Here is a 22640-nt window from a genome sequence, read left to right on the forward strand (position 1 = left end):
GCCAATAAGCATCCCATTCAGCTTAGCAAGGGATGACCTTGCTTATAGACTTATTGGCACCAGTATCAGCAGGGACGATGTTCTGAGCAGCCCCTTGGCCATCATGCCACAGCTTTCCAGAGGGGTTGTCCATGGTTTTCTGGGTAGCAGTAATGGTATGGACTATTGTCATGAGTCCCTCTAAGATGCCAAAGTTGTCATAGATGACCTTGGCCAGAGAAGCCAAGCAGCTGGTGGCGCAGGAGGCATTGCCGACCATCTTGAGGGAGTTGTCTTACTTCTCGTGGGTCACGCCCTTCACAAACATGAGGGCATCAGCAGAAGGGGCAAAGATGATGACCCTCTTAGCCTCAACCTCCAGGTGAGTCCCAGCCTTCTCCATAGTGGGGAAGCCTCCAGTGGACTTCACAACACACTCAGCACCAGCATCACCCCATTTGTTGCTGGTGGGATCTCACTCCTGGAAGGTGGAGATGGGCTCCACTTGTCCATTGAGGACAAGTTTCCCATTCTCGGCCTTGACTGGACAGTGGAATTTGCCATGGGTGGAATCATATTGGAACAAGTAGACAATGTAGCTGACGTCAATGAAGGGGTCATTGCTGGTGACAGTTTCCACTTTCCCAGAGTTAAAAGCAGCCCCGGTGACCTGGTACCCAATACGGCCAACTCCATTTACTCCGACCTTCACCACTGTGACTTGCAGATGTGGCTGGCACTGCACCAGAAGACGCAGCTGTCTGTCAAACGGGGAGGAGCAGAAAGCCTGATTTTGTTGATTTTAGTTATACTCAGTGGTGTGGCAGTTACTATTTAACAACCCTTTCCTGTGGGCCAGTATGGTCTGTGCCAGCACACTTTCCCCCATTTAAGGCAAAGATGTTCAGCTTTCCCTGATATCATTTTGCCTATTGTCACTGACAAAGCCCAAGTTTGTTCAACAATGTATTCACCGAGAAATTTTCCAGCTTTGAAGAGCCCCCTGACCAAGTGAAATTTAATTTGAAATTAGAAATGAGGTCAACAATGTTACTCTACTAAAACAGTGGTTAAGTCCATGGGACTTTTTTATTTTTAAGTCCTTGGGATTTTAGACAGTCAGACTGAAATCCTATTAATTCCTAGAAGACATGATTCTGAGCTTGCCACTTAACCTCTGTAAACCACTTTTCCATATCTCTAAGTTGAACATAATACGAGCGCTGCCTTACTGTTTCATAAAAATTAAACTAAATAATCCATGTAATGTATATCCTGTAATCACCATATGTGCATAGACATACACAGACAAAAAAAAAAAACACTCAAATTACATTATCTACTCTTATTCTTTGAGAAAAACCAGAGTATTTACAGCTATAAACTTCCAAACTAATAGTCTATCTTGTGTAAAAATGAATTCGCTTTCCTGAGTTATTTATAGTGGCACTTGAAATTTATTTTCAAAAATGAACAAGTACATTTAATTTAAAATTAATAAGACCATTATTGTGTATTCATTAAAATTTCATGTGATTATTGGAAGCGTTTATAAGGTACGCAGTGGACTCATTATATAGAGAGACAGTAATTAAGCTTTAATAAATGGAATTTGAAACAATCATTTATAAAAATATATTATTGAATTTGAGACCTCTTATTTTAAAATCTATCTATAGTAGCTATTCACTAGAGGCAAAATAAGAAATTATATGTTTTGTGAATATTTAAACAAATAGAATTAATTTTAGGAATGGAAGACAAAGGGTAAGTCTTCCAGTCAGAGCCAATCTCCTGTCTGCTAGAAAACCATGTTGCAGTCAGGACAGTCTCCTGACTTTCTTTTCTGCATCTTCTCCTTTTTTAATAATCAAGGTCATTACTTAATGATGTCAACAGTGCCTCCTTTCTTCCTGCAAACAGTGACAATAAATGGCAGGTTTGTACACGTGTTGTCACGAAGGTCAGGATATAATTGACATCACTAATAATACCTGGGTGGTTTAATTTAATTTGCAGATAATTTCTCTGGTTTGCTTTTTTTTTTTTTTCCTTATTTGCAATTTTGCAAGGGAAATGGCAATGTCTAATTTCACTTCTTTAAAACATTTGGTCACTCGAATAGCTAAATTATAAATTTCAAGAAGGCACCATGAATATTTTTTTTACAATTTTTCCCCCAGCTACTAGCACAGTGCCTGGAATGTAACTAGGGCGGATTTAATAAAGTTTTCTCAAGTGAACGAATGAATCAATGAATGAACGCACGAATGAACGAATAATGAAAATAGTGCAAAAATGTCTCAGAAATTACTAGAATTGTTCAGAGTAGTACTTTCTTACCTCACTTGTAAGCTCCTTTATTTTTTCTTTAGAGTACTTCTTATAGTGTGACAATACATGTTATATGATTATTTGATTAATGATTACCTCTCCCACTAGATTGTTCTACTAGGACAGGAGCAAGCACTTAGTAAGCACTCAGTAAACAATGATCAAGGAATGAATGGCTCCTGTTTAGGTAGCCCATTAATTAGTAGACATCAAAGTTCTACTTTAAAGTCCTATGCCCCACTTTATATGACAAGAAAACTCTGCAATAAAAGGCAAGTCTAGGGGTGCCTGGATGGCTCAGTTGGTTAAGCATCCAACTCTTGATTTCAGCTCAGGTCATGATCTCACAGTTCATGGTTCAAGTAGTGGGCTCCACACTAAGAGTGCAGTGCCTGCTTGGGATTCTCTCTCTCTTCCTCTCTGTCTGCCCCTCCCCCAATCTCGCTCCCATGCTCGCTCTTAAAATAAACTTTTTTTTAAAAAAAGCAAGCCTATTTGATAGTATTTTGTTAATGTTTATTTATTTTTGAGACAGAGACAGAGTGTGAGTGGGAGAGGGCAGAGAGAGAGAGGGATACACAGAATCTGAAGTAGGCTCCAGGCTCTGAGCCCGACATAGGATGATAATATTTATTATACATTGGCATATGCCCCAAGATTTTCAGTTGTCCTTTATACATGAGAAGTCTTTAGAGATAGAGTTTCATCTCATTTTCTCTGAATAAACATGACATGCAGACCAGCATTTGTATCCTCACGTTTAAAATATTTAATATATATTCTAGAGGTGCTGGGTGGCTCAGTTGGTTAAATGTCTGACCCTTGATTTTGGCTCAGGTCGTAATCTCACGATTTGTGAGTTTGAGCCTGCATGAGGCTCTGCAGTGACAATGCAGAGCCTAGTTGGGATTCTCTCTCTCTCTCTCTCTCTCATGCTCTGCTCCTCCCCCCTCCACTCCTCACTCTCATTCTCTCTCTCAAAATAAATAAACTTAAAAACATTTTTATAAAATACATAACATATATTCTAAAATATACAACATATTATAAATTATAATACTTTAATTTTTTTAATGATTTTATTTTTATTTTTATTTTTGAGAGACAGACAGTGCCAGCAGGGAAGGGGCAGAGAGAGAGGGAGACACAGAATCCGAAGCAGGCTCCAGGCTCTGAGCCGTCAGCACAAAGCCCGACACGGGGCTCGAACTGACAGACTGCGAGATCATGACCTGAGCTGAAGTCGGACGTCCAACTGACTGAGCCAGCCAGGCGCCCCTAAACAGTATTATTTTAAGTGCTCTATTTCTCATCAGCCAAGTAAGCTCCAGTTATTGGTCCAACTACTTTACCTTGTTTTTGAAGGTGGGACCAGTAATATTATAAAACAAAACATGTATCTGGTCAGGTCTCAGTGTGCACCACAAAGGTGTCTGTGATTCGTGGTCCATATGAAACCAAAATATATTCAATATATAGCCCTACATATTGTCAGCGTAACCTTTGGGTCTCTTTTTATGCTCCAAGGGAAAATGCTGTGGAAAACTCCCTATACACAAACCAACAGGCTTTCTCACATATTTCCCTCTCTCTTTTCAAAGGTGAAATAAATTTAATCTGAACACTAAGGAGTCTCTTATGTAAATGTAAATTAACAAATGTAAAGCAACAGTAGCATTAATAATAGCTACCAATTATTAAAGGTCTATTACCTTCTTAGCAGTGCACTAAATCCCTATTCCTTAAAGCTATTCCTCACGACAACACTGAAAATAAACATAAGTCTCATTTTAATATTCTTCTCAAGATTGTGTAGTTAACAAGGGGCACAGCTGGTATGTGAATACAGCATAAGTCCATACGAATACAGCAGAGATTTTCAACCCTGAGGCTGTTGACATTTTAAGCCAAATAATTCTTTGGTGTGAGTGGGGTACCCTGTGCTTCTACCCAACAAATGCCAGTGAATCCCCCTCCCAGCTGCAACAACCAAAAATGTCTCCAGATATTGTCAAACGTCACTTAGAGGGTAAAATCTCCCCCACTCCCTACCCTTCAAAGCCCCACCTATCTCAAGCCATCACCCCCAACCTTGTCCTCCACCCCCATTGAGGACCACTGGAACACAATGCAGTTTCTTCACTATCATTAGGGAATGAAGGGGGGTAAGCCTAAGAGTCCAGCATTCAAATTTAACCTATTTTAGCATGTACTAAAATTGTAAAAACCGGGTATACAGTTATCTGGCAATTTAACCAAAGAAACTTCTACCTTGACAAGATAACCTAGGTAAACCAAACTTTACAAGGTAAGGTATTGTTTATTTTCTTGCGCCTTGTTTGGAAATGCTTCAATTTGGGGAAACGAAAGGAGCAAAATGGACAAAAACAGAAGTATATTGAGGTTTTCATCTGCAAGTTCCATACATTTAAGGAATTCAAGTAGGTTAGTGGAATTAAATCTGTGAGTTAAAAATGAGAGACAGGATTCCACTTCCTGTTTGTTTTCCAATGATTTTTTTGGAAACGGGGTTCACCCTGAAGTAAGAGTCATGAATGCTGTTTCTTCAGGTCCTATATCGTCTCTCACTTCTGTCTAAAGTCAGAGGATCAAAATTGCAAATGATTTTTCTAACTGAAGAAATCAATTAAAAGGATACCTTGGAATTCTGAACAGCAATTGCTGAAGGGTAGTTGTGAAAATGAATTGTTGGCTCATGTTTACTCATTTTGTGAGAACAAATACAACCTTTGTTTCTCACACACAGTATTACACCGCTGTGTTTTGTTTTTGCTTCTGTTTTTGGCACTCTTGGTTTCAGGTTTCGCTTGAGGTTTAAAGACGGATAGTACTGAGTAGTCAGTTACTTTAAGCCACAGCTTTGTCACGCCGTATCAGAGGTGAAGTAAATTTACGTGCTAACAGTAGTCACCAGATTTTTTGTTCCTAAAGAAGACTGTTTAGTTATTCTCCTGCTCCATAAGACAAGTTATATGTAAATATCTTATATCTCCACAACACCAAGATTGATATAGCATTCCTCTAGAGTCAATGAACCTTAAAAATTAAATATGGGGGCACTTGGCTAGGCTCAGTCAATTAAGCCTCCAACTCCTGGTTTGGGCTCAGGTCACGATCTCACAGTTCATGAGTTCAAGCCCTGCATCGGGCTCTGCACTGACAATGCAAAGCCTGCTTGGGATTCTCTCCCTCCCTCTCCCTTTCTCTCTGCCCCTCCCCTGCTCACATGCGGGCTCAGATGCTCCCTCGTGCTCTCTCTCTTTCGAAATAAATACATCATACACTTTAAAAAAATATTCAAGAAATTAAATATCAATAACAGACTTTCGTTTCCAACCATGATGAAGTAACTGCTATCAGTGAGCCCTTCTGAGAAAACAACTGTAAAACTGGACTATATATATCTGAGCGATGATTTTCGGGAACTGGACAATAGGCAGCCAGCTGAGAAAAGGAGAGCACGGAAAACCGGCTCCACATTTATCATAGTTTTCTGCCTATGAGCACTTGCTGGAAGGTGCACAGAAGGGGAGACCCCAAGCACAGGCTGGAGGGCAAGACCATCCTAGTTGAGGAGTAAGGTGGTTGTTTGCATCTGCAGAAACAGCTGACTTTATAAGGCAGAGTTGAAAAAAACAGAAAGTCCGAGGGCCCAGAGGTCAGTGTGAGAGTTTGCCTCAAGCTCTTGGCTGAGGACAGGGCCATGTGTGTAAACAGTGACATTCCACAAGTGGAGCAGTGCAAAGAGAGACAAGAGTCCTGGCCAAGCCAGGGGCAGGAATGCCACCAAGCACATTTGCCATACTGCTGAGATCCTCAACGGTCCTACCTTACAACTCAGGACTAGGCCCTAGATTGAAAGCCATGACCCAGGACCAAGGACCAAAGTGAAACAAGCCTCCAAACAAGCCCAACAGGCACAAGAGGATCCATTAATAACTGCCTGCCAAAAGAAGAAAAAGAAAGAAAAAACACCGATGTATAAAGGAAGACAATATATTCTGGTGGCGACGGGTAAGGAATTCTAAACATGTATATCAACAAAGCTCAAAAACACGAAAAGAAAAAATGGACGGAATCAAATCCAAAGCACTGGTGGACATGTTTTAAATCATTAATATATCATAAAATGCAGAGTTGAGGCGTTCATTTGAATTTTGATAATTATGTATGCCCATTCCCATAACTGCCACACATATACCACACAAAAACAAGCTACGGCACATTTTTGTCACCTCAAAAATTTCCTAATACCCTTTTCCAATCAAATAACTACCACAGTCCCCAACAACCCTGATTTCTTTACCATAGATTAGTTTTGTCTCTGGAGTTCCTGTAAATAGAATCATATAGAATGTATTCTTTTTGTGTCCAGTTTTGTTTGCATATATAATGATTAAACATTAAGCTTCAAACCCCTTGTTGCATACATCCATAGCTTTATTGCTATAGACTTTTCCATGTGGGAACATATCACAATTTGTTTATCCATATTCTTTTTGAAGGACATTTGGGTTGTACCCACATTTTATATCCAGTTTTCGCCTATTATGAACAAGGCCACTATAAACATTCTTTTACAAGTCTTTCTGTGAATATGTTTTTATTTCTCTTGAAAAATACCTAAGAATGAAACTGCTAGGTCATAGGATATTTATGTTTAACTTAAAAAAAAATTTTTTTTTAAAGTTTATTCGTTTTTCAGAGACGGAGAGAGACAGAGCATGGCGGGGAAGGGGCAGAGAGGGGGAGACACAGAATCTGAAACAGGCTCCAGGCTCTGAGCTGTCAGCACAGAACCCGGCGCGGGGCTGCAACTCACAGACCGTGAGATCATGACCCGAGCTGAAGTCGGACACTCAACCGACTGAGCCACCCAGGCGCCCCTATGTTTAACTTTATAAAGAACTGCCAAATATTATTCCAAAGCCGTGGCGTTGCTTTAATCTTCCGTAGAAGAATGTCGAAGAATTACAGGAGCTCCACGTGTTCACCAATATTGGGCATTTTTATATATAGATACAGTTATAGACACAGAGATAAATATAAAGATATAGATATGTTGTTGTTAGATATATAGATATCATTTTTCTGCTATTCTAATAAACGTGAAATGGTATCTCACTGTGATTTGAATTTTTTCTTTCCTTGATGAGAAATGATGATAAACATCTTATTATGTGTTTAATGAATGTTCATATATCATCTTTTGTGAAGTGTCTATTGACGCAATTTGCACATTTTTAAAATCTGGGACATTCATGCTTCTATTATTGAATTTACAGTGTTCCTTGTATTTTTTTAGGCAACTCAAATGTATGTGTTATAACTATTTTTCCCACTTTCTGGCTTTTATATTACTTTTATATTTTGTGTTTATTTATTTCATGATGTCTTTTGATGAAACCCACTTTATCAATAATTTCATTGAAAGTTTGTCCTTTTTATGCATCAACCAAGAAATCTTTGACTCCACCAACATCCCAGAGATATTCTCTCTTATTTTCTTATTTTCTTTTTCTAGTGTAAGCATTATGGCTGTGTTTTAACTTTTCAGTAAATTAACCATCACAAATTATTTTATTTATTTTTTCATTGAAGTATAGTTAACATACAGTGTGACATTAGTTTCAGGTGTACAATATAGCGATTCAACAATTCAATACATTGCCCAGTGTTGTCAAGGTAAATGTACTATTAATCCCCTTCATCTATTTTACTCTTCCTCCGCTCACCTTCCCTCTGGCAAGCACCAGTTCATTGTCTGTATTTAAGAATCTGTTTCTTTGTCTTTTTTCTTTGTTCATTCAATTTGTTTCTTAAATTCCACATGTAACTAAAATCATACAGCATTTGTCTTTCTCTGATTTATTTCACTTAGCATTATACCTTCTCCATCCATGTCATTGCAAATGGCAAGATTTCATTCTTTTTTGTGGTTGAGTAGTATTTCATTATATATATGTACCACATTTTCTTTATTCATTCATCTATGAATGGACACATGGGTTGGTTGCTTCCATCGTTTGGCTACTGTATCTATGCTATAATAAACATAGGGGTGCGTCTATCTTTTTGAGTTAGTGTCTTCATTGTCTTTGGGTACATATCCAATGGTGAAATTACTAGATCATACGGTAATTCTACCTTTAATTTTGTGAGGAACGTCCATACTTGCTTTCCACACTGGCTGCATCAATTTGCATTCGCAGCAGTGCAGAGGGTTACTTTCTCTCTGCGTCCTTGCCAACACATGCCATTTTTTGTCTTTTCGATTCAAACTATTCTGACAAGTGTAAGGTGATACCTCATTGTGGTTTTGATTTGCATTTCTCTGATGGTTAGTGATGTTGAGTATTTTTTATGTGTCTGCTGGCCATCTGTATATCTTTTTGGAAAAATGTCTATTCAGATCCTCTGCTCATTTTTTAATCAGGCTGTTTGGTTGTTTGGTGTTGAGTTGTGTAAGTTCTTTATATATTTTGAATATTAACCCTTTATCAGATATATCATCTGTAAATATCTTCGCCCATTGAATAGGTTGCCTTGTCATTTTGTTGATGGTTTCCTTTCCTGTGCAAAAGCTTTTTCTTTTTGTGTAGTCCCAATAGTTTATTTTTGCTTTTGTTTCCCTTGCCTGAGGAGACATATCTATAAAAATGTTGCTAAGGCTGATGTCAAAGAAGTTACTGCCTATGTTTTCTTCTAAGAGTTTTATGGTTTCAGGTCTCGTATTTGGGTCTTTGATATATTTTGAGTTTCTTTTTGTGTATGGTGTCAGAAAGTAGCCCAGTTTTATTCTTTTTTCCCCCCTGTATAATTCATTTTTTTAGAAATTGCCAAACCATTTTCCAGAATGATTTGACAATTTTATGCTCTCATTAGCAACATGAGAACTGCATTTACTCCATATCCTTGCCAACATTTTGTATTGTTGGTACTTTCAATTTTAGTCAACAAATGAGTGTTTAACAATATCTCATTGTACTTTCTATATGCATTTTCCTGATAAAATTTTTTCATGTGATTATTGAACATTTAAAAAATTTATTTTAGAAGGGTATATTCAAATATTGTCATTTCACAAGATTTATTTGTAAAAGTTCGTTACCTCCCTCTCAATTGACTGCTTGTATCAGAAAGAGAGGTGTTTTTCTTTTACACTTTTTATTTTTTTTAATTTACGCCCAAATTAGTATATAGTGCAACAATGATTTCAGGAGTAGATTCCTTAGTGCCCCTTACCCATTTAGCCCATCCCACCTCCCACACTCCCTCCAGTAACCCTCAGTTTGTTCTCCATATTTATGAGTCTCTTATGTTTTGTCCCCCTCCCTGTTTTTTATTATTTTTGTTTCCCTTGCCTTATGTTCATCTGTTTTGTCTCTTAAAGTCCTCATATAAGCGAAATCATATGATTTTTGTCTTTATCTGACTGACTAATTTCACTTAGCGTAATACCTTCCAGTTCCATCCATGTAGTTGCAAATGGCAAGATTTCATTCTTTTTGACTGTCGAGTAATTCTCCATTGTGTGTGTGTGTATACGTGTGTGTGTATATGTGTGTGTGTGTGTGTGTGTGTGTAAAATATATATATGTTATATATGTATATACCACATTTTCTTTATCCATTCATCCATCGATGGACATTTGGGCTCTTTCCAAACTTTGGCTATTGTTGATAGTGCTGCTATAAACATGGGGGTACATGTGTCCCTTCGAAACAGCACACCTGTATCCCTTGGATAAATACCGAGTAGTGCAATTGCTGGGTCATAGGGTACTCGTATTTTTAGTTTTTTGAGGAACCTCCCTACTGTTTTCCAGAGTGGCTACACCAGCTTGCATTCCCACCAACAATGCAAAAGAGATCCTCTTTCTCCGCATCCTCGCCAACATCTGTTGTTGCCTGAGTTGTTCATGTTTTCCATTCTGACAGGTGTCAGGTGGTATCTCATTGTGGTTTTGATCTCATTTTTTGTTTTTTGGATGTTGAGTTTGATAAGTTCTTTATAGATTTTGGATACTAACCCTTCATCTGATATGTCATTTGCAAATATCTTCTCCTATTCTGTTGGTTGCCTTTTAGTTTTGCTGATTGTTTCCTTCGCTGTGCAGAAGCTTTTTATTTTGATGAGGTCCCAGCAGTTCAGTTTTGCTTGTGTTTCCCTTCCCTCCAGAGACGTGTTGACTATGAAGTTGCTGTGGCCTAGATCAAAGAGATTTTTGCCTGCTTTCTCCTCAAAGATTTTGCTGGCTTCCTTCTTACATTGAGGTCTTTCATCCATTTTGAGTTTATTTTTGTGTATGGTGTAAGACAATGGTCTAGGTTCATTCTTCTGCATGTTCCTGTCCAGTTTCCCCAGCACCACTTACTGAAGAGACTGTCTTTATTCCATTGGATATTTTTTCCTGCTTTGTCAAAGATTAGTTGGCCATACATTTGTGGGTCCATTTCTGGGTTCTCTATTCTGTTCCATTGATCTGAGTGTCTGTTCTTGTGCCAGTACCATACTGTCTTGATGATTACAGCTTTGTAGTATAGCTTGAAGTCTAGGATTGTGATGCCTCCTGCTTTGGTTTTCTTTTTCAAGATTGCTTTGGCTATTTGGGGTCTTTTCTGATTCCATACAAATTTTAGGATTATTTGTTCTAGCTCTGTGAAGAATGCTGATGTTACTTTGCTAGGGATTGTTCTGAATATGTAGATTGCTTTCTATAGTATCGACATTTTAACAATATTTGTTCTTCCTATCCAGGAGCATGGAATCTTTTTCCATTTTTTTGTGTCTTCTTCAATTTCTTTCATAAGCTCTCTATAGTTTTCAGTGTATACATTTTTTACCTCTTTGGTTAGATTTATTCCTAGGTATTTTATTTTTTGGTGCAACTGTAAATGGGACCAATTCCTTGGTATCTCTTTCTGTCACTTCATTGTTGGTGAATAGGAATGCAACCGATTTCTGTGTGTTGATTTTATATCCTGCAACTTTGCTGAATTCAGGAATCAATTCTAGCAGTTTTTTGGTGGAATCTCTTGGGTTTTCCATATAGAGTATCATGTCATCTGTGAAGAGTGAAAGTTTAACCTTCTCCTGGCTGATTTGGATGCTTTTAATTCTTTGTGTTGTCTGATTGCAGAGGCTAAGTCTTCCAATACTATGTTGAATAACAGTGGTGAGAGTAGACATCCCTGTCTTGTTCCTGACCTTACGGGGAAAGCTCTCAGCTTTTCCCCATTGAGGATGATATTAGCATTGGGTCATTCAAATATGGTTTTTATGATCTCGAGGTATGATCCTTCTATCCCTACTTTCTTGAGGGTTTTGTCAAGAAAGGATGCTGTATTTTGTCAAATGCTTCTCTGCATCTCTTGAGAGGGTCATATGGTTCTTGTCCTTTCTTTTATTGATGTGATGAGTCACGTTAATTGTTTTGCAGATATTGAACCAGCCCTGCATCCCAGGTATAAATCCCACTTGCTTGTGGTGAATAATTTTTTTAATGTATTGTTGGATTCGATTGGCTGATATTTGTTGAGGATTTTTGCATCCATGTTCCTCAGGGAAATGGGTCTATAGTTCTCCTTTTTAGTGGGGTCTCTGTCTGGTTTTGGAATCAAGGTAATGCTGGCTTCACAGAAAGAGTCTGGAAGTTTTCCTTCCATTTCTATTTTTTTGGAACAGCTTCAAGAGAATAGGTGTTATCTCTTCCTTAAATGTTTGGTAGAATTCCCCCGGAAAGCTATCTGGCCCTGGACTCTTGTTTTTTGGCAGATTTTTGATTACTAATTCGACTTCCTTACTGGTTATGGGTCTGCTCAAATTATCTGTTTCTTCCTGTTTCAGTTTTGGTAGTGTATATGTTTCTAGGAATTTGTCCATTTCTTCCAGATTGCCCCTTTTATTGGCATATAATTGCTCATAATATTCCCCTATTATTGTTTTTATTTCTGCTGTGTTGGTTGTGATCTCTCCTCTTTCATTCTTGATCTTATTTATTTGGGTCCTTCCCTTTTGCTTTTTGATCAAACTGGCTAGTGGTTTATCAATTTTGTTAGTTCTTTCAAAGAACAAGCTTCTGGTTTCATTGATCTGTCCTACTGTTTTTCAATAGCATTAATTTCTGCTTTAATCTTTATTATTTCCTGTCTTCTGCTGATTTTGGGTTTTATTTGCTGTTCTTTTTCCAGCTTCTTAAGGCGTAAGGTTAGGTTGTATATCTGAGATCTTTCTTCCTCCTTTAGGAAGGCCTAGATTGCTATATACTTTCCTCTTATGACTGTCCTTGCTGCGTCCCAGAGGTTTTGGGTTGTGGTGTTAAGGCCCAGTTTTATTCTTTTTGCATGTAGATATCCAACATAATAAATTACTTTTGTATAAAAATTTAAGATAGAGGTCAAGGTTTCTTTTTCTCACTGATATCCAGGTATTCTGGTTATGTTTGTTTTTGTTTTTTAAAAAAAGTCTTTGCTTTGAAGGCACCTGGATGGCTCATTTGGTTGAGTATCTGACTCTTGATCCCAGCTCAGGTCTTGAACCCAGAGTTGTGAGTTTAAGCCCCATGTTGGTTTCCACACCCAGAGTGGAGCCTACCTAAAAAACAAAAAAAGACTGATTTTTCATTGGTTTAACTTAATATTTTGATCAAAGACTGACTGGCTATGCACGCATTTGCACAGTCATACTGTTCTATTTCTTAGTTTACTTTTCTTTTTCGTTGCCTTATTATTCTATCCTCATTTATATAGAAATGTGTATTTGTATGTTTATTATATACACATATGGAAATATGAATATGCATCACATACATATATTTTCTGGATTCTCTAATCCCTGCTGTTAATCTATTCATCTGAACATACTTATGATGCATTGTCTTACTTCCTAGGGATTTATAGTCAATCTTCAGGCCAAGTACTGTTAAGTCCTCCAACTTAGTTCTTTTTTGAGATTGATTGGGCTGATCTACATTGTTTGCACTTCTGTATATATTTTGGAAACGCCCTATTTATTTCTTCAAAATAGCCTGCTGGGATTTTGATAGAAATTGGATCTATAGATCAGTTGAGGTACAACAGAGAACAATATGACTCCACCAATTCATGAAGAGGATATTATATATTTATTTAGGACTTCTGTAATTTCTCTCAGCTATGTTTCATAGTTTTCCATGGAGAGATCTAACATAACTTTCATTAGATCTACTACTTAGGATTTGATGTTTTTAAATATAATTATGAGGGTATTAATTTTTAACTTACTTTACAGATGGTTTGTTGAAAGTATATAGAAATGTAATTGATTTATATGTTAATATTATATTCTTGATCTTTCAAAATACGCTTTTCAGTTTAATCATTTTTCTTATAAGTAGCACAGAGTTTTCTAGAACCACAATCATATCATTCTCAAATAATGACAGTGTACTTATTTTTCTTGTTTTCCAATGTGTACTTTTTTTATCTTGTTTTTCTACCCTATTGAATTGGTAGGGACTTCTAGCAAAAGTTGAATAGAAATAGTGAGAACAGATATTTTTGCTTTTTTTTCAAAATTTAAAGGAAAAGGATTAATGTTTTAACATTAGGTATGGTATTAGCCATAGATTTCCCATAGATGCCTTTCACCATATTAAGGCACTGCCCTTTTGTTACTTGATGAAAGGTCATGAAGCAGTTTCAAATTTTGTTATGTGTTTTTTTTTTTTACATACAATGGAAGATTACACAAATTTATTTTATTTTGTTAATAAGATGAATTATAATGACTGATATTCAAATGGCAAATCAAGCTCATTCATTCCTGGAATGAACTCATTGGTCACATATTAACCTTTCCACGTGTTATTAGATTTGATTTGCTAAATTTTTAAAGAGAATTCTGTATCTATATTCATAAACATTTTGTCTGAAATTTTATCTTATTATTTTTGTCTTTGAGAAGTTTTAGTATTTAGGTGACCTTGGTCTTAGAAACACAAAACCACAAAAAGAATTATGAAGCCTTCCTCTATTGTTATTTTTCTTTAAGAGCTTGTATAGGCTGTAATTATATCTTTTAAAAATATTTGGTAGGGGGCACCTGGTTAAGTGTCTCACTTCAGCTCAGGTCATGATCTCACAGCTCATGAGTCTAAGCCCCACACTAGGCTCTGCACTGAAAGCATGAAGCCTGCTTTGGATTCTCTGTCTCCCTCTCTCTCTGCAGCTCCCCCACACCACCTCAGCATAAATAAATAAACATTTAACAAAATATTTGGTAGAATTCTCAGGGTAAGAATTCAAGAATGGACAGTTAGTTGCAGGGAGAGAGGAGGGAATTCGTCATCAAGAATTCAACTCCTTGAGTAAATACGGCACTAATCATACTTTCTATTTCTTTCTATGTTAATTTCTGCAATATATGTCTTTCCAGGAACTTGTCCATTCATCCAAATTGTAGAATTTATTGGTATAGAATTATCCATAATATCCTATTGTTTTCATTTTATTGTCTATTGTATATATACCTACTGATGCCTTCTTTCTGATTCCTGAGGTTGATGATGTGCGTGTTCTCCTTTTTTTCCCTTGATTAGTCTTGCTAGGGATTTAAAATTTTAATAATCTTTTTAAAAGTCCAACTTTTAACTTTGTTAGAAAAACAAGAGTAAAAAAACTTAAAATAAGTAGGATGAAGGAAACAGCAAAAATAATAAATGGAAATCAATGACAAGGAAAAGACCACAGAGAAAACCTGAATAAAGCCAAATATTAATACTTTGAAAATTTTTTAGAAATTGAAAAATACCTAGTAAGACTGATCCAGGAAAAAGGACAAAAATTCAAATTACCAGTATCAGGGTTAATCGCTACATATACTACCAATGTTACAAAGGACCTTTTTAGCAATAAAATTGACAGCTAAGAAAATGGACAGCTGCTCAAAATACACAAATTGCCAAAGTGACACAAGAATAAAGAACATTTTTAAATCGCAATCTATCTGCTAAAAATCAAGGTTTTACTTAAAATCTTTCCAGTTCGAAAGTGTCATGTGTGAATTCTACCAAATATTTAAGGAGAAAAAAGTTAATTCAAGTGATTTCTCTAATGAATTCTGTCCAATATTTGGGGGGAAAATCCATTCCTATACATACTTGGGAAAAAAATTTAAAGAAAAAAAATACAGGAGGACACAACATTTCCTAACGTTTTTGTGAGGTTTACTTAACCCTGACACTAAACCCAATGAAGATATTACAAGAAAAATAACTACAGACCAGTATCTCTCATGAACACAGAAATCCTCAACTAACCATTAGCAAATCCTATCTGGAAATATATACAAAGAATAACATAACGTGACCAAGTGAGATTTATCCCAGGGATGCAAAATTAATTTACCATTTGTATAAACTGATGTCATTCACCATATAAACTGAATAAAAGGGAAATCACATGAGTACCTCAATATACGTAGAAAAGTTCTTAGCAAAATTTGGCACCCGTACATGATAAAACCTTTTATCAAACTAGAAATATAAAGGAACTGCCATAAATTAATAGAGGACACGTATTTCCTAAAAACACCTACAGCCACCATTACACATAAAGGTGAAACAGTGAATTCTTTCTCCCTTCATACTGTGAATACCGCCAGGATCTGACTTTTAACAAGTCTATGTGGCGTTGTACTAGAGGTCCTTAGCCAAAAAATTAATCAAGAAACCTAAATGAAAGCTATAAGGATTGAAAAAGAAATAAAACTATACTTTATCCAATCTTGTGTTGTGGGATATTGGAGTACTACATTTATAATGTAGAATGCTACTGTCAATAGGAAAACCAAATGGATTATACATACAACATAAATAAATCTCAAAAACTTTGCAATGAGTAAAGAGAAGCCAAATACAAGAGTAGGTACTACACTATTTCATTTATGTGGATTTCGAGAACAAGCAACCTAGAGCAAAAGATTTCAGAATAGTGGTTGCTTTCAGGAGAAGCATTGCTTTCTCTTCTGGGGCTGGAGAAGGGCACACGGAAATCAGGGGTTGTGGGAATGTTCTTTACTTTGATAGTGCTGTTGGTTACATGGTTGTGTGCCTTTCTCAAAACTCATTAAACCATGCCATTTAAGGTTTATTTCAATGGATATAACCTCTCCCTTGACAAAAAATTTAAATAAAATGCCCAAAGATGTTAATAAATCACACAAAATGAATCTGTTGTGACAGCGGTCGAGATAGCAGTTACACAGTGCCAGGAATTGTGACTTGAGAGAGAAATGAGGCAGCCTCTGCAGGACTGGTAAACGTTCTGTGTTTCAATCTGGGTACGGTTTGTGTGCCAATATGTTTACTTTGTACAACTTCAATACGCTGATGATACGGGCATTTTTTAATGTGTTCACTATAATTAGCATTTAAAATTTGGATGCCAGTCATCACAAAAGTCCTCTCCATCAATTCCTAGTTAGAAATGCATATAGTGCGCCATTGATACAATGGGATGGAAAGAGATGGCTGGCTGTACCACCCTATCATGCATAATAACCTCCTCGTGGAAATGCTTTAACCTGTTACTATGACAGCATGCTTTGACTCTGGCATTCACAGAGAATAAATCTTTTCCATTTAATCTGTCCAGTTGCTTTGTTATTAAAGATGACAAGGAAGCAACAGCGAGCATCGCTAGAGAAATCACAGCCATATACATCTGTCACATTATAATACAGTGGGATCGGAGATCATTCAGGAGTGTCATAATTATAATTTCAGAAAACCAAATGCTATTTATGTGATAACATCCACCTGTATCTCTTTAACTTGTATTTTCAATTTACTGCCTGTTTACATCGATTCAAAACCGAATTCCTGCCTGTCATTAAATACTATGTAAATAAGTTAGGCCTAACTGTGAAGGATCAGAAGCTAACAGGGAAACTTCAGCATCTGGGGCCAGAAGATTCTATTTTAACAACACGCATATGGTCCTTGAAGCGTAGCTCAAGCATTTTGATAGACATGCCAAGATTCAACGAAGGAGACAGACTTTTACCACAGATGAAACTATCTCGCAGTGAAAGAGAACAGATTAATGGAAGTGTCAGGGTTCTTTGGTTGCAATCTACAGAAATTTGTTCTGGCTAACACATGCAAAAAGAGAGAGAATTCATCATAAATAGATTTGGGAATTGCTCACTGGATTGAGGTGAGGAAGGACAACAAGGCACCTGTGAGGCTTTGAAAAGGGGCACTGATGGAAATATGTATTGGAGACCGCTTGGCCCCACCTCATATCCTCTTGGGTCAATTTTCTATTCGGCCATTGCTACCGAACACAATTACCCAGGTATAATGTGACAGTCTCTTCTGTACACTGTCTTCTCTGCCCCAGAGTATGCTTGTGAGAGCCACTCATGCACATGCACAAAAACATGGAGATGGGAAGGAAGAGCAACTCATGTGGCAATTAATGGGACATCAGCTGCCGGAAAAAAAAAAATATTACCATCTTCCATCCCCCAACTGGGTAATTTTGAGCTGCTTTTCACATGGTACCCCATATGGTCCCCAGCAAGATTAAATCTCAATTGCCTACGGCAGTGATCAACTTGAACATGAATCTCTGAATGAACTCTCCCTCCTTCCCTGTTTTAGCCTCTCTGTCCTCCGCATCTGTTGCTTGGAACCACTTCCGAAGACATACTTCCTGCCCACAAGCCCTGTGCTAGGCTCTACTCTTGTTCTTTCAGGAACATATCAGCTAAAACAAAATTATATGCAGGGCCCTGTGGCTGCCACAGGAGGTAACTTTCAAATCTATTCAGTCATTTTTGTTCCTCTGCCTATGATTCAAATCCTGAGAGAGAGCACACATTTGGTCAAGGTTGAATCCCATGCCTATCCTATACATATGAAGGCTAAGGCACGATAGATAGTCCCTCAGAGAGAAAGAGGTAATTTGTAGAAGGAAGGAAGGAAAGAAGGAAGGAAGGAAGGAAAGAAGGAAGGAAGGAATGAAGGAAGGAAGGAAAGAAGGAAGGAAGGAAGGAAGGAAAGAAGGAAGGAAGGAAGGAAGGAAAGAAAGAAAGAGAGAAAGAAAGAAAAGAGAGAGGAAGAGAGAAAAAAAAGAGGAGAAAAGTTACCCTTCTTGTATCTTTCTGTGTATCCAAAATATGGCATTAAAAACCTGAGAAGCAGGACACCTGGGTGGCTCAGTTGGTTAAGCATCCAGCTTTGGCTCAGGTCGTGATCTCAACATTCATGAGTTCAAGCCCCACATTGGGCTCTGTGCTGACAGAGCACAGCCTGCTGGGGATCCTCTCTTTCCCTTTCTCTCTGCCCCTCCTCCCCTGTGTCCTCTCTCTCTCTCTCTCAAAATAAACAAACTTCTTTAAAAAACACAAAAATTGTTTTTAAAAATTAAAAAACTAAAAAGTAAAAACATGCGAAGCAAACTTAGCAAAGTGAAATTATTTAAATTCTATTCCTAAATTAACAGCACATATAATATCATATTTACAATGAATTTATTTCCCTGAGTGTTTGAAATTACAGGTCACTTATACTTATGGTGATTGATTAAAAATTCATCAAGAATCTGAGGATGATTAGATGAGAACCTCACACCCTACTCATTGCTGCCAGAGAGGAGCCAAGCCTTCTAAACAAGATGGAGTAAACACGTTGCATCGTACCAGTCTCACTAACTACAACTAAACACGCTGAACAAAATACACACAGCGATTATCAGGAGACTGTGAGAGGCAGACAAGGCAGACTGGCTAAGGACCTACAGACTTAAGGAACAATGGGGTAGTGAGTTTACTGGTTTGCTTTGGTTTCGTCTCCTTTATTTCTTGGCCTTCACACTAGAGCAGCCTACAACCTGAAACACAAAGCAATAAAGCAATGCAAAAATTAGAGGCTGCCCTTTGCCTGGGTGGCTCAGCGGGTAAAGCTGCAGACTTTGGCTCAGGTCATGATCTCGGGGCTCATGAGGGGCTCTCTGATGTCAGCACCGAGCCCGCTTTGGATCCTCTGTACCCCCCCTGTCTCTCTGCCCCTCCTTTGCTCATGCATGCACATGAATGTGCATGCGAGCTCTCTCTCTCTCTCTCAAAAATAAATATTAAAAAATAATAAAAGAGAGCCTGCCCTTCTCAGGTCATGATCTCGTGGTTCATGGGTTCGAGCCCCACGTCGGACTCTGTGCTGATATCTCGGAGCCTGGAGCCTGCTTCAGATTCTGTGTCTCCCTCTCTCTCTGTCCCTCCCAGACTCATGCTCTATTTCTGTCTCAAAAATAAATGAACATAAAAAAAATTCAAGAGAGCCTGCCCTTGCTAGCCAGAGCATGGAGAGGAAAGCACCCCTTAGGACAGACCCTTTGGACCAAACCTCCCCTGCTACAGGGAAACACCGCAGAAGAAACTGCTGTCTCTCTTCTCATCAGGCATTGGCAGTGTCTGTGGAGCAGAGCCTGTCACATCCCCACACTGCACCAATGAAGAAGAGGCTACAGTGTCCCTCCTCCTGCCCACCTCTCCCTGGGTGCTGTGGATACTGCGGCGTAGAATCCTGTCAACAAACCCCACTATGCAGTACCTACAGAAGAGGCCGAGCCCTGTCCCCTACCTCATCCAACAGCCCGTCTTGCTCTACATGAATATAAACAGGAACCATGTCTACAGTCCTTGCCGTGCACCAAGGAAAGATCAGCCAAGGGGAGGCACTCCACCTTCTCCCAGTCAGACTAGGGAGATCGGGAGATCAGAATGAGCAGAACAGTGAGCTGGGTACACAGATTCTTCTATCTCAGCATAAACTCAATCACACCCCCAACCAACCCATGGGTGAAACTGACTAGCAGCAATAGAGCAAAAGCTTTGAAAAGTGAACTGCGGTATGGAATACCACTCAAGTTTCAAACCGGCCTCAGCAGCACACGAGCAGGATAAGCAAAATCACCGAGCAAAAGTTTAAAAACTAAACTGACGTCGGAACTATGACCCACCTACAAAAGTAGGTCACGCTTCCTGAACCTAAACAGGTCTGTTGCCTGGTACAATAGAATATTTAAGTAGCACACAGAGTATCATAACCTAATACTTTAAAAGTCCAGAACGCAATCCAAAATTATGTGTCAGACCAAGAACCAATAAATCCTCAACTCAAATGACAACCGATAATCATCAGATGCCAATATTGAGATAATCCAAATGCTGGAATAATCTGACAAGAATTTTAAAGCCGTTATAAAAATGCTCCATCAAGAAATTACACTCTTGAAACAAATGGAAAAATAGAAAGCTCCAGCACAGAAATGGAAGATATGACTAAGAATCAAATAAAAATTTTAGAACTAAAAATATACCAACTGAAGTTGAAAACCTCCCTGGATGGGCTCAGGAGCAGAATGGAAATAAACAGAGGGGGCAGAAATCAATAAACATAAAGAAAGATCAGTAGAAATTATGTAATCTGAATAAAGAGAAAATAGACTAAAAATATAAAGTACAGAGTCTCGGGGTACCTGGATGGCTCAGTCAATTAAGATTCCGACTTCGGCTCAGGTCATGACCTCACGAGTTCGTGGTTCGAGCCCAATGTCGGGTTCCATGCTAACAGCTCAGAGCCTGGAGCCTGCTTCTGTTCTGTGTCTCCCTCTCTCTCTGCCCTGCTGGCTCACACTCTGTCTCTCTCTCTCTCAAAAATAAACAAACTTAAAAAAAATTTTAATAAAATAAAATAAAGTACAGAGCCTCGTGAATAGTGGGGCAATAAGAAAAGATCTATCATTTGTGTCACTGAGGTCCCAGAAGGAAATAAGGAAGAGGCTGGGACTAAAAGGAAAATATTTTAAAAAGTAGTGGCTGAAATATTCGCAAATTTGAAAAATGACATAAATCTACAAAAAAAAAGAACAATAGTAAATAGGATAAATGCAAAGAAATACATCCTTTGATATATCATAGTCAAACTTCGCAAAACTAAAAAATTAAAGAGAAAAAATGTAAAAGCAAGAGAGAAACAGTATGTTACCTATGAGGAAGCAACAATTCAAACCCCCCCAAATATTTCTAACCAGAAGCAATGGAAGATAAAAAGAAGTCACCTAACATTTTTGAAGCGCTGAAGTAAAAGGACTATCAACCCAGAATCCTACATCCAGTGAAAATATACAGTGAGTTTCACAAGAAGAAGGAGGAGGAGGTAGAGGAGGGGGAGGAAGAGGAGAAGGAGGTGACAAGAAGGAAGAGAAGGAGGAAGAGAAGAAGGAGAAAAGAAACAGGAAAAAATAATATATTTGGCTTTCCTTGAAAAATCTGAATACCTGGCCATCAGGGCCTGAATTCTCACAGTGCAAAACAATGGTCTTAAGGCAGAGAGAACTGCTTCCTTCAGATGAGACATGCGTTCTCTATACTCCCTGTTTACCAGAACTTCCATCCACAGCCTCTTAACCTGGGTATTTTTTAACCATTTATTCTACTTGTCTGGCTGTTGCAGGCATTAGGTTTATGAAATCCAGACTATTAGCTCTAAAGTTTTCTAGACACTCTATTAAAAACTATATATCCCCAAAAGGAACCCACATAAATGATGTTGCATTTACATTCAAAGGTCATCAACCCATATAATCCTAAGATTGTCCAGACTCCACTTTCAGAGCCCTGATTTCAACCAGCTAGTGTAAAATTCTATTTGCATACATACTGACATTACTGATTAGTCATCCTTTTTCTGTGTTAGTGTTACTTGGAAATGCCTCTTATATTGTCATATGTCTTTGCTGCATTATTCACGAATATTCAATTCTGCTATAGAGAATAAGACAAATCAATAAGGAAGAGAAATGAAACTAAATATAAAAGCAAGTACCTTGTAAAACATATTACATGTAGACAAAACGGGGGAGTCCATATAGGAAGAAGTAAGAAGGACCAGGTAGCTACCTAAATATTCATGAGGGACCCAGGAGTATCTGGCACATAATTCACAGAATGAATGAATGAGAGAGTAAATGAATGAACACAAGGCTCAGCCTCTCCATTACATTATACCTCTCCTTCTACCTCTAACATATTACTATTTTTTTCCTTATTCATTAGTGCATCTCTACTAGATAATAAATTTATTGGAGATAAGAGCCATAAATTATGTTGTGCACATGGCAGAAGTTAATAAGTATCTGAAAGCAATGTCACACATAAAGCAGTGATTCTCAGACTCAAGGGTACATGACAGTCACTTTGGAAACTTGTTTAAAATGCAGATATCTAGAAGCCACTCCCAGAAGTTTTGATTCAG

General features: G+C 37.9%; 1 pseudogene; it reads right to left on the reverse strand.

Annotated features, from left to right (window-relative positions):
- LOC102959961 overlaps positions 1–20012 on the reverse strand; it is a 20326-nt pseudogene extending 314 nt beyond the window's left edge.
- Between the last annotated feature and the right edge of the window lie 2628 nt (positions 20013–22640).

Source organism: Panthera tigris, chromosome A1 (genome assembly GCF_018350195.1).
Source record: "Panthera tigris isolate Pti1 chromosome A1, P.tigris_Pti1_mat1.1, whole genome shotgun sequence".
Taxonomy (NCBI): domain Eukaryota; kingdom Metazoa; phylum Chordata; class Mammalia; order Carnivora; family Felidae; genus Panthera; species Panthera tigris.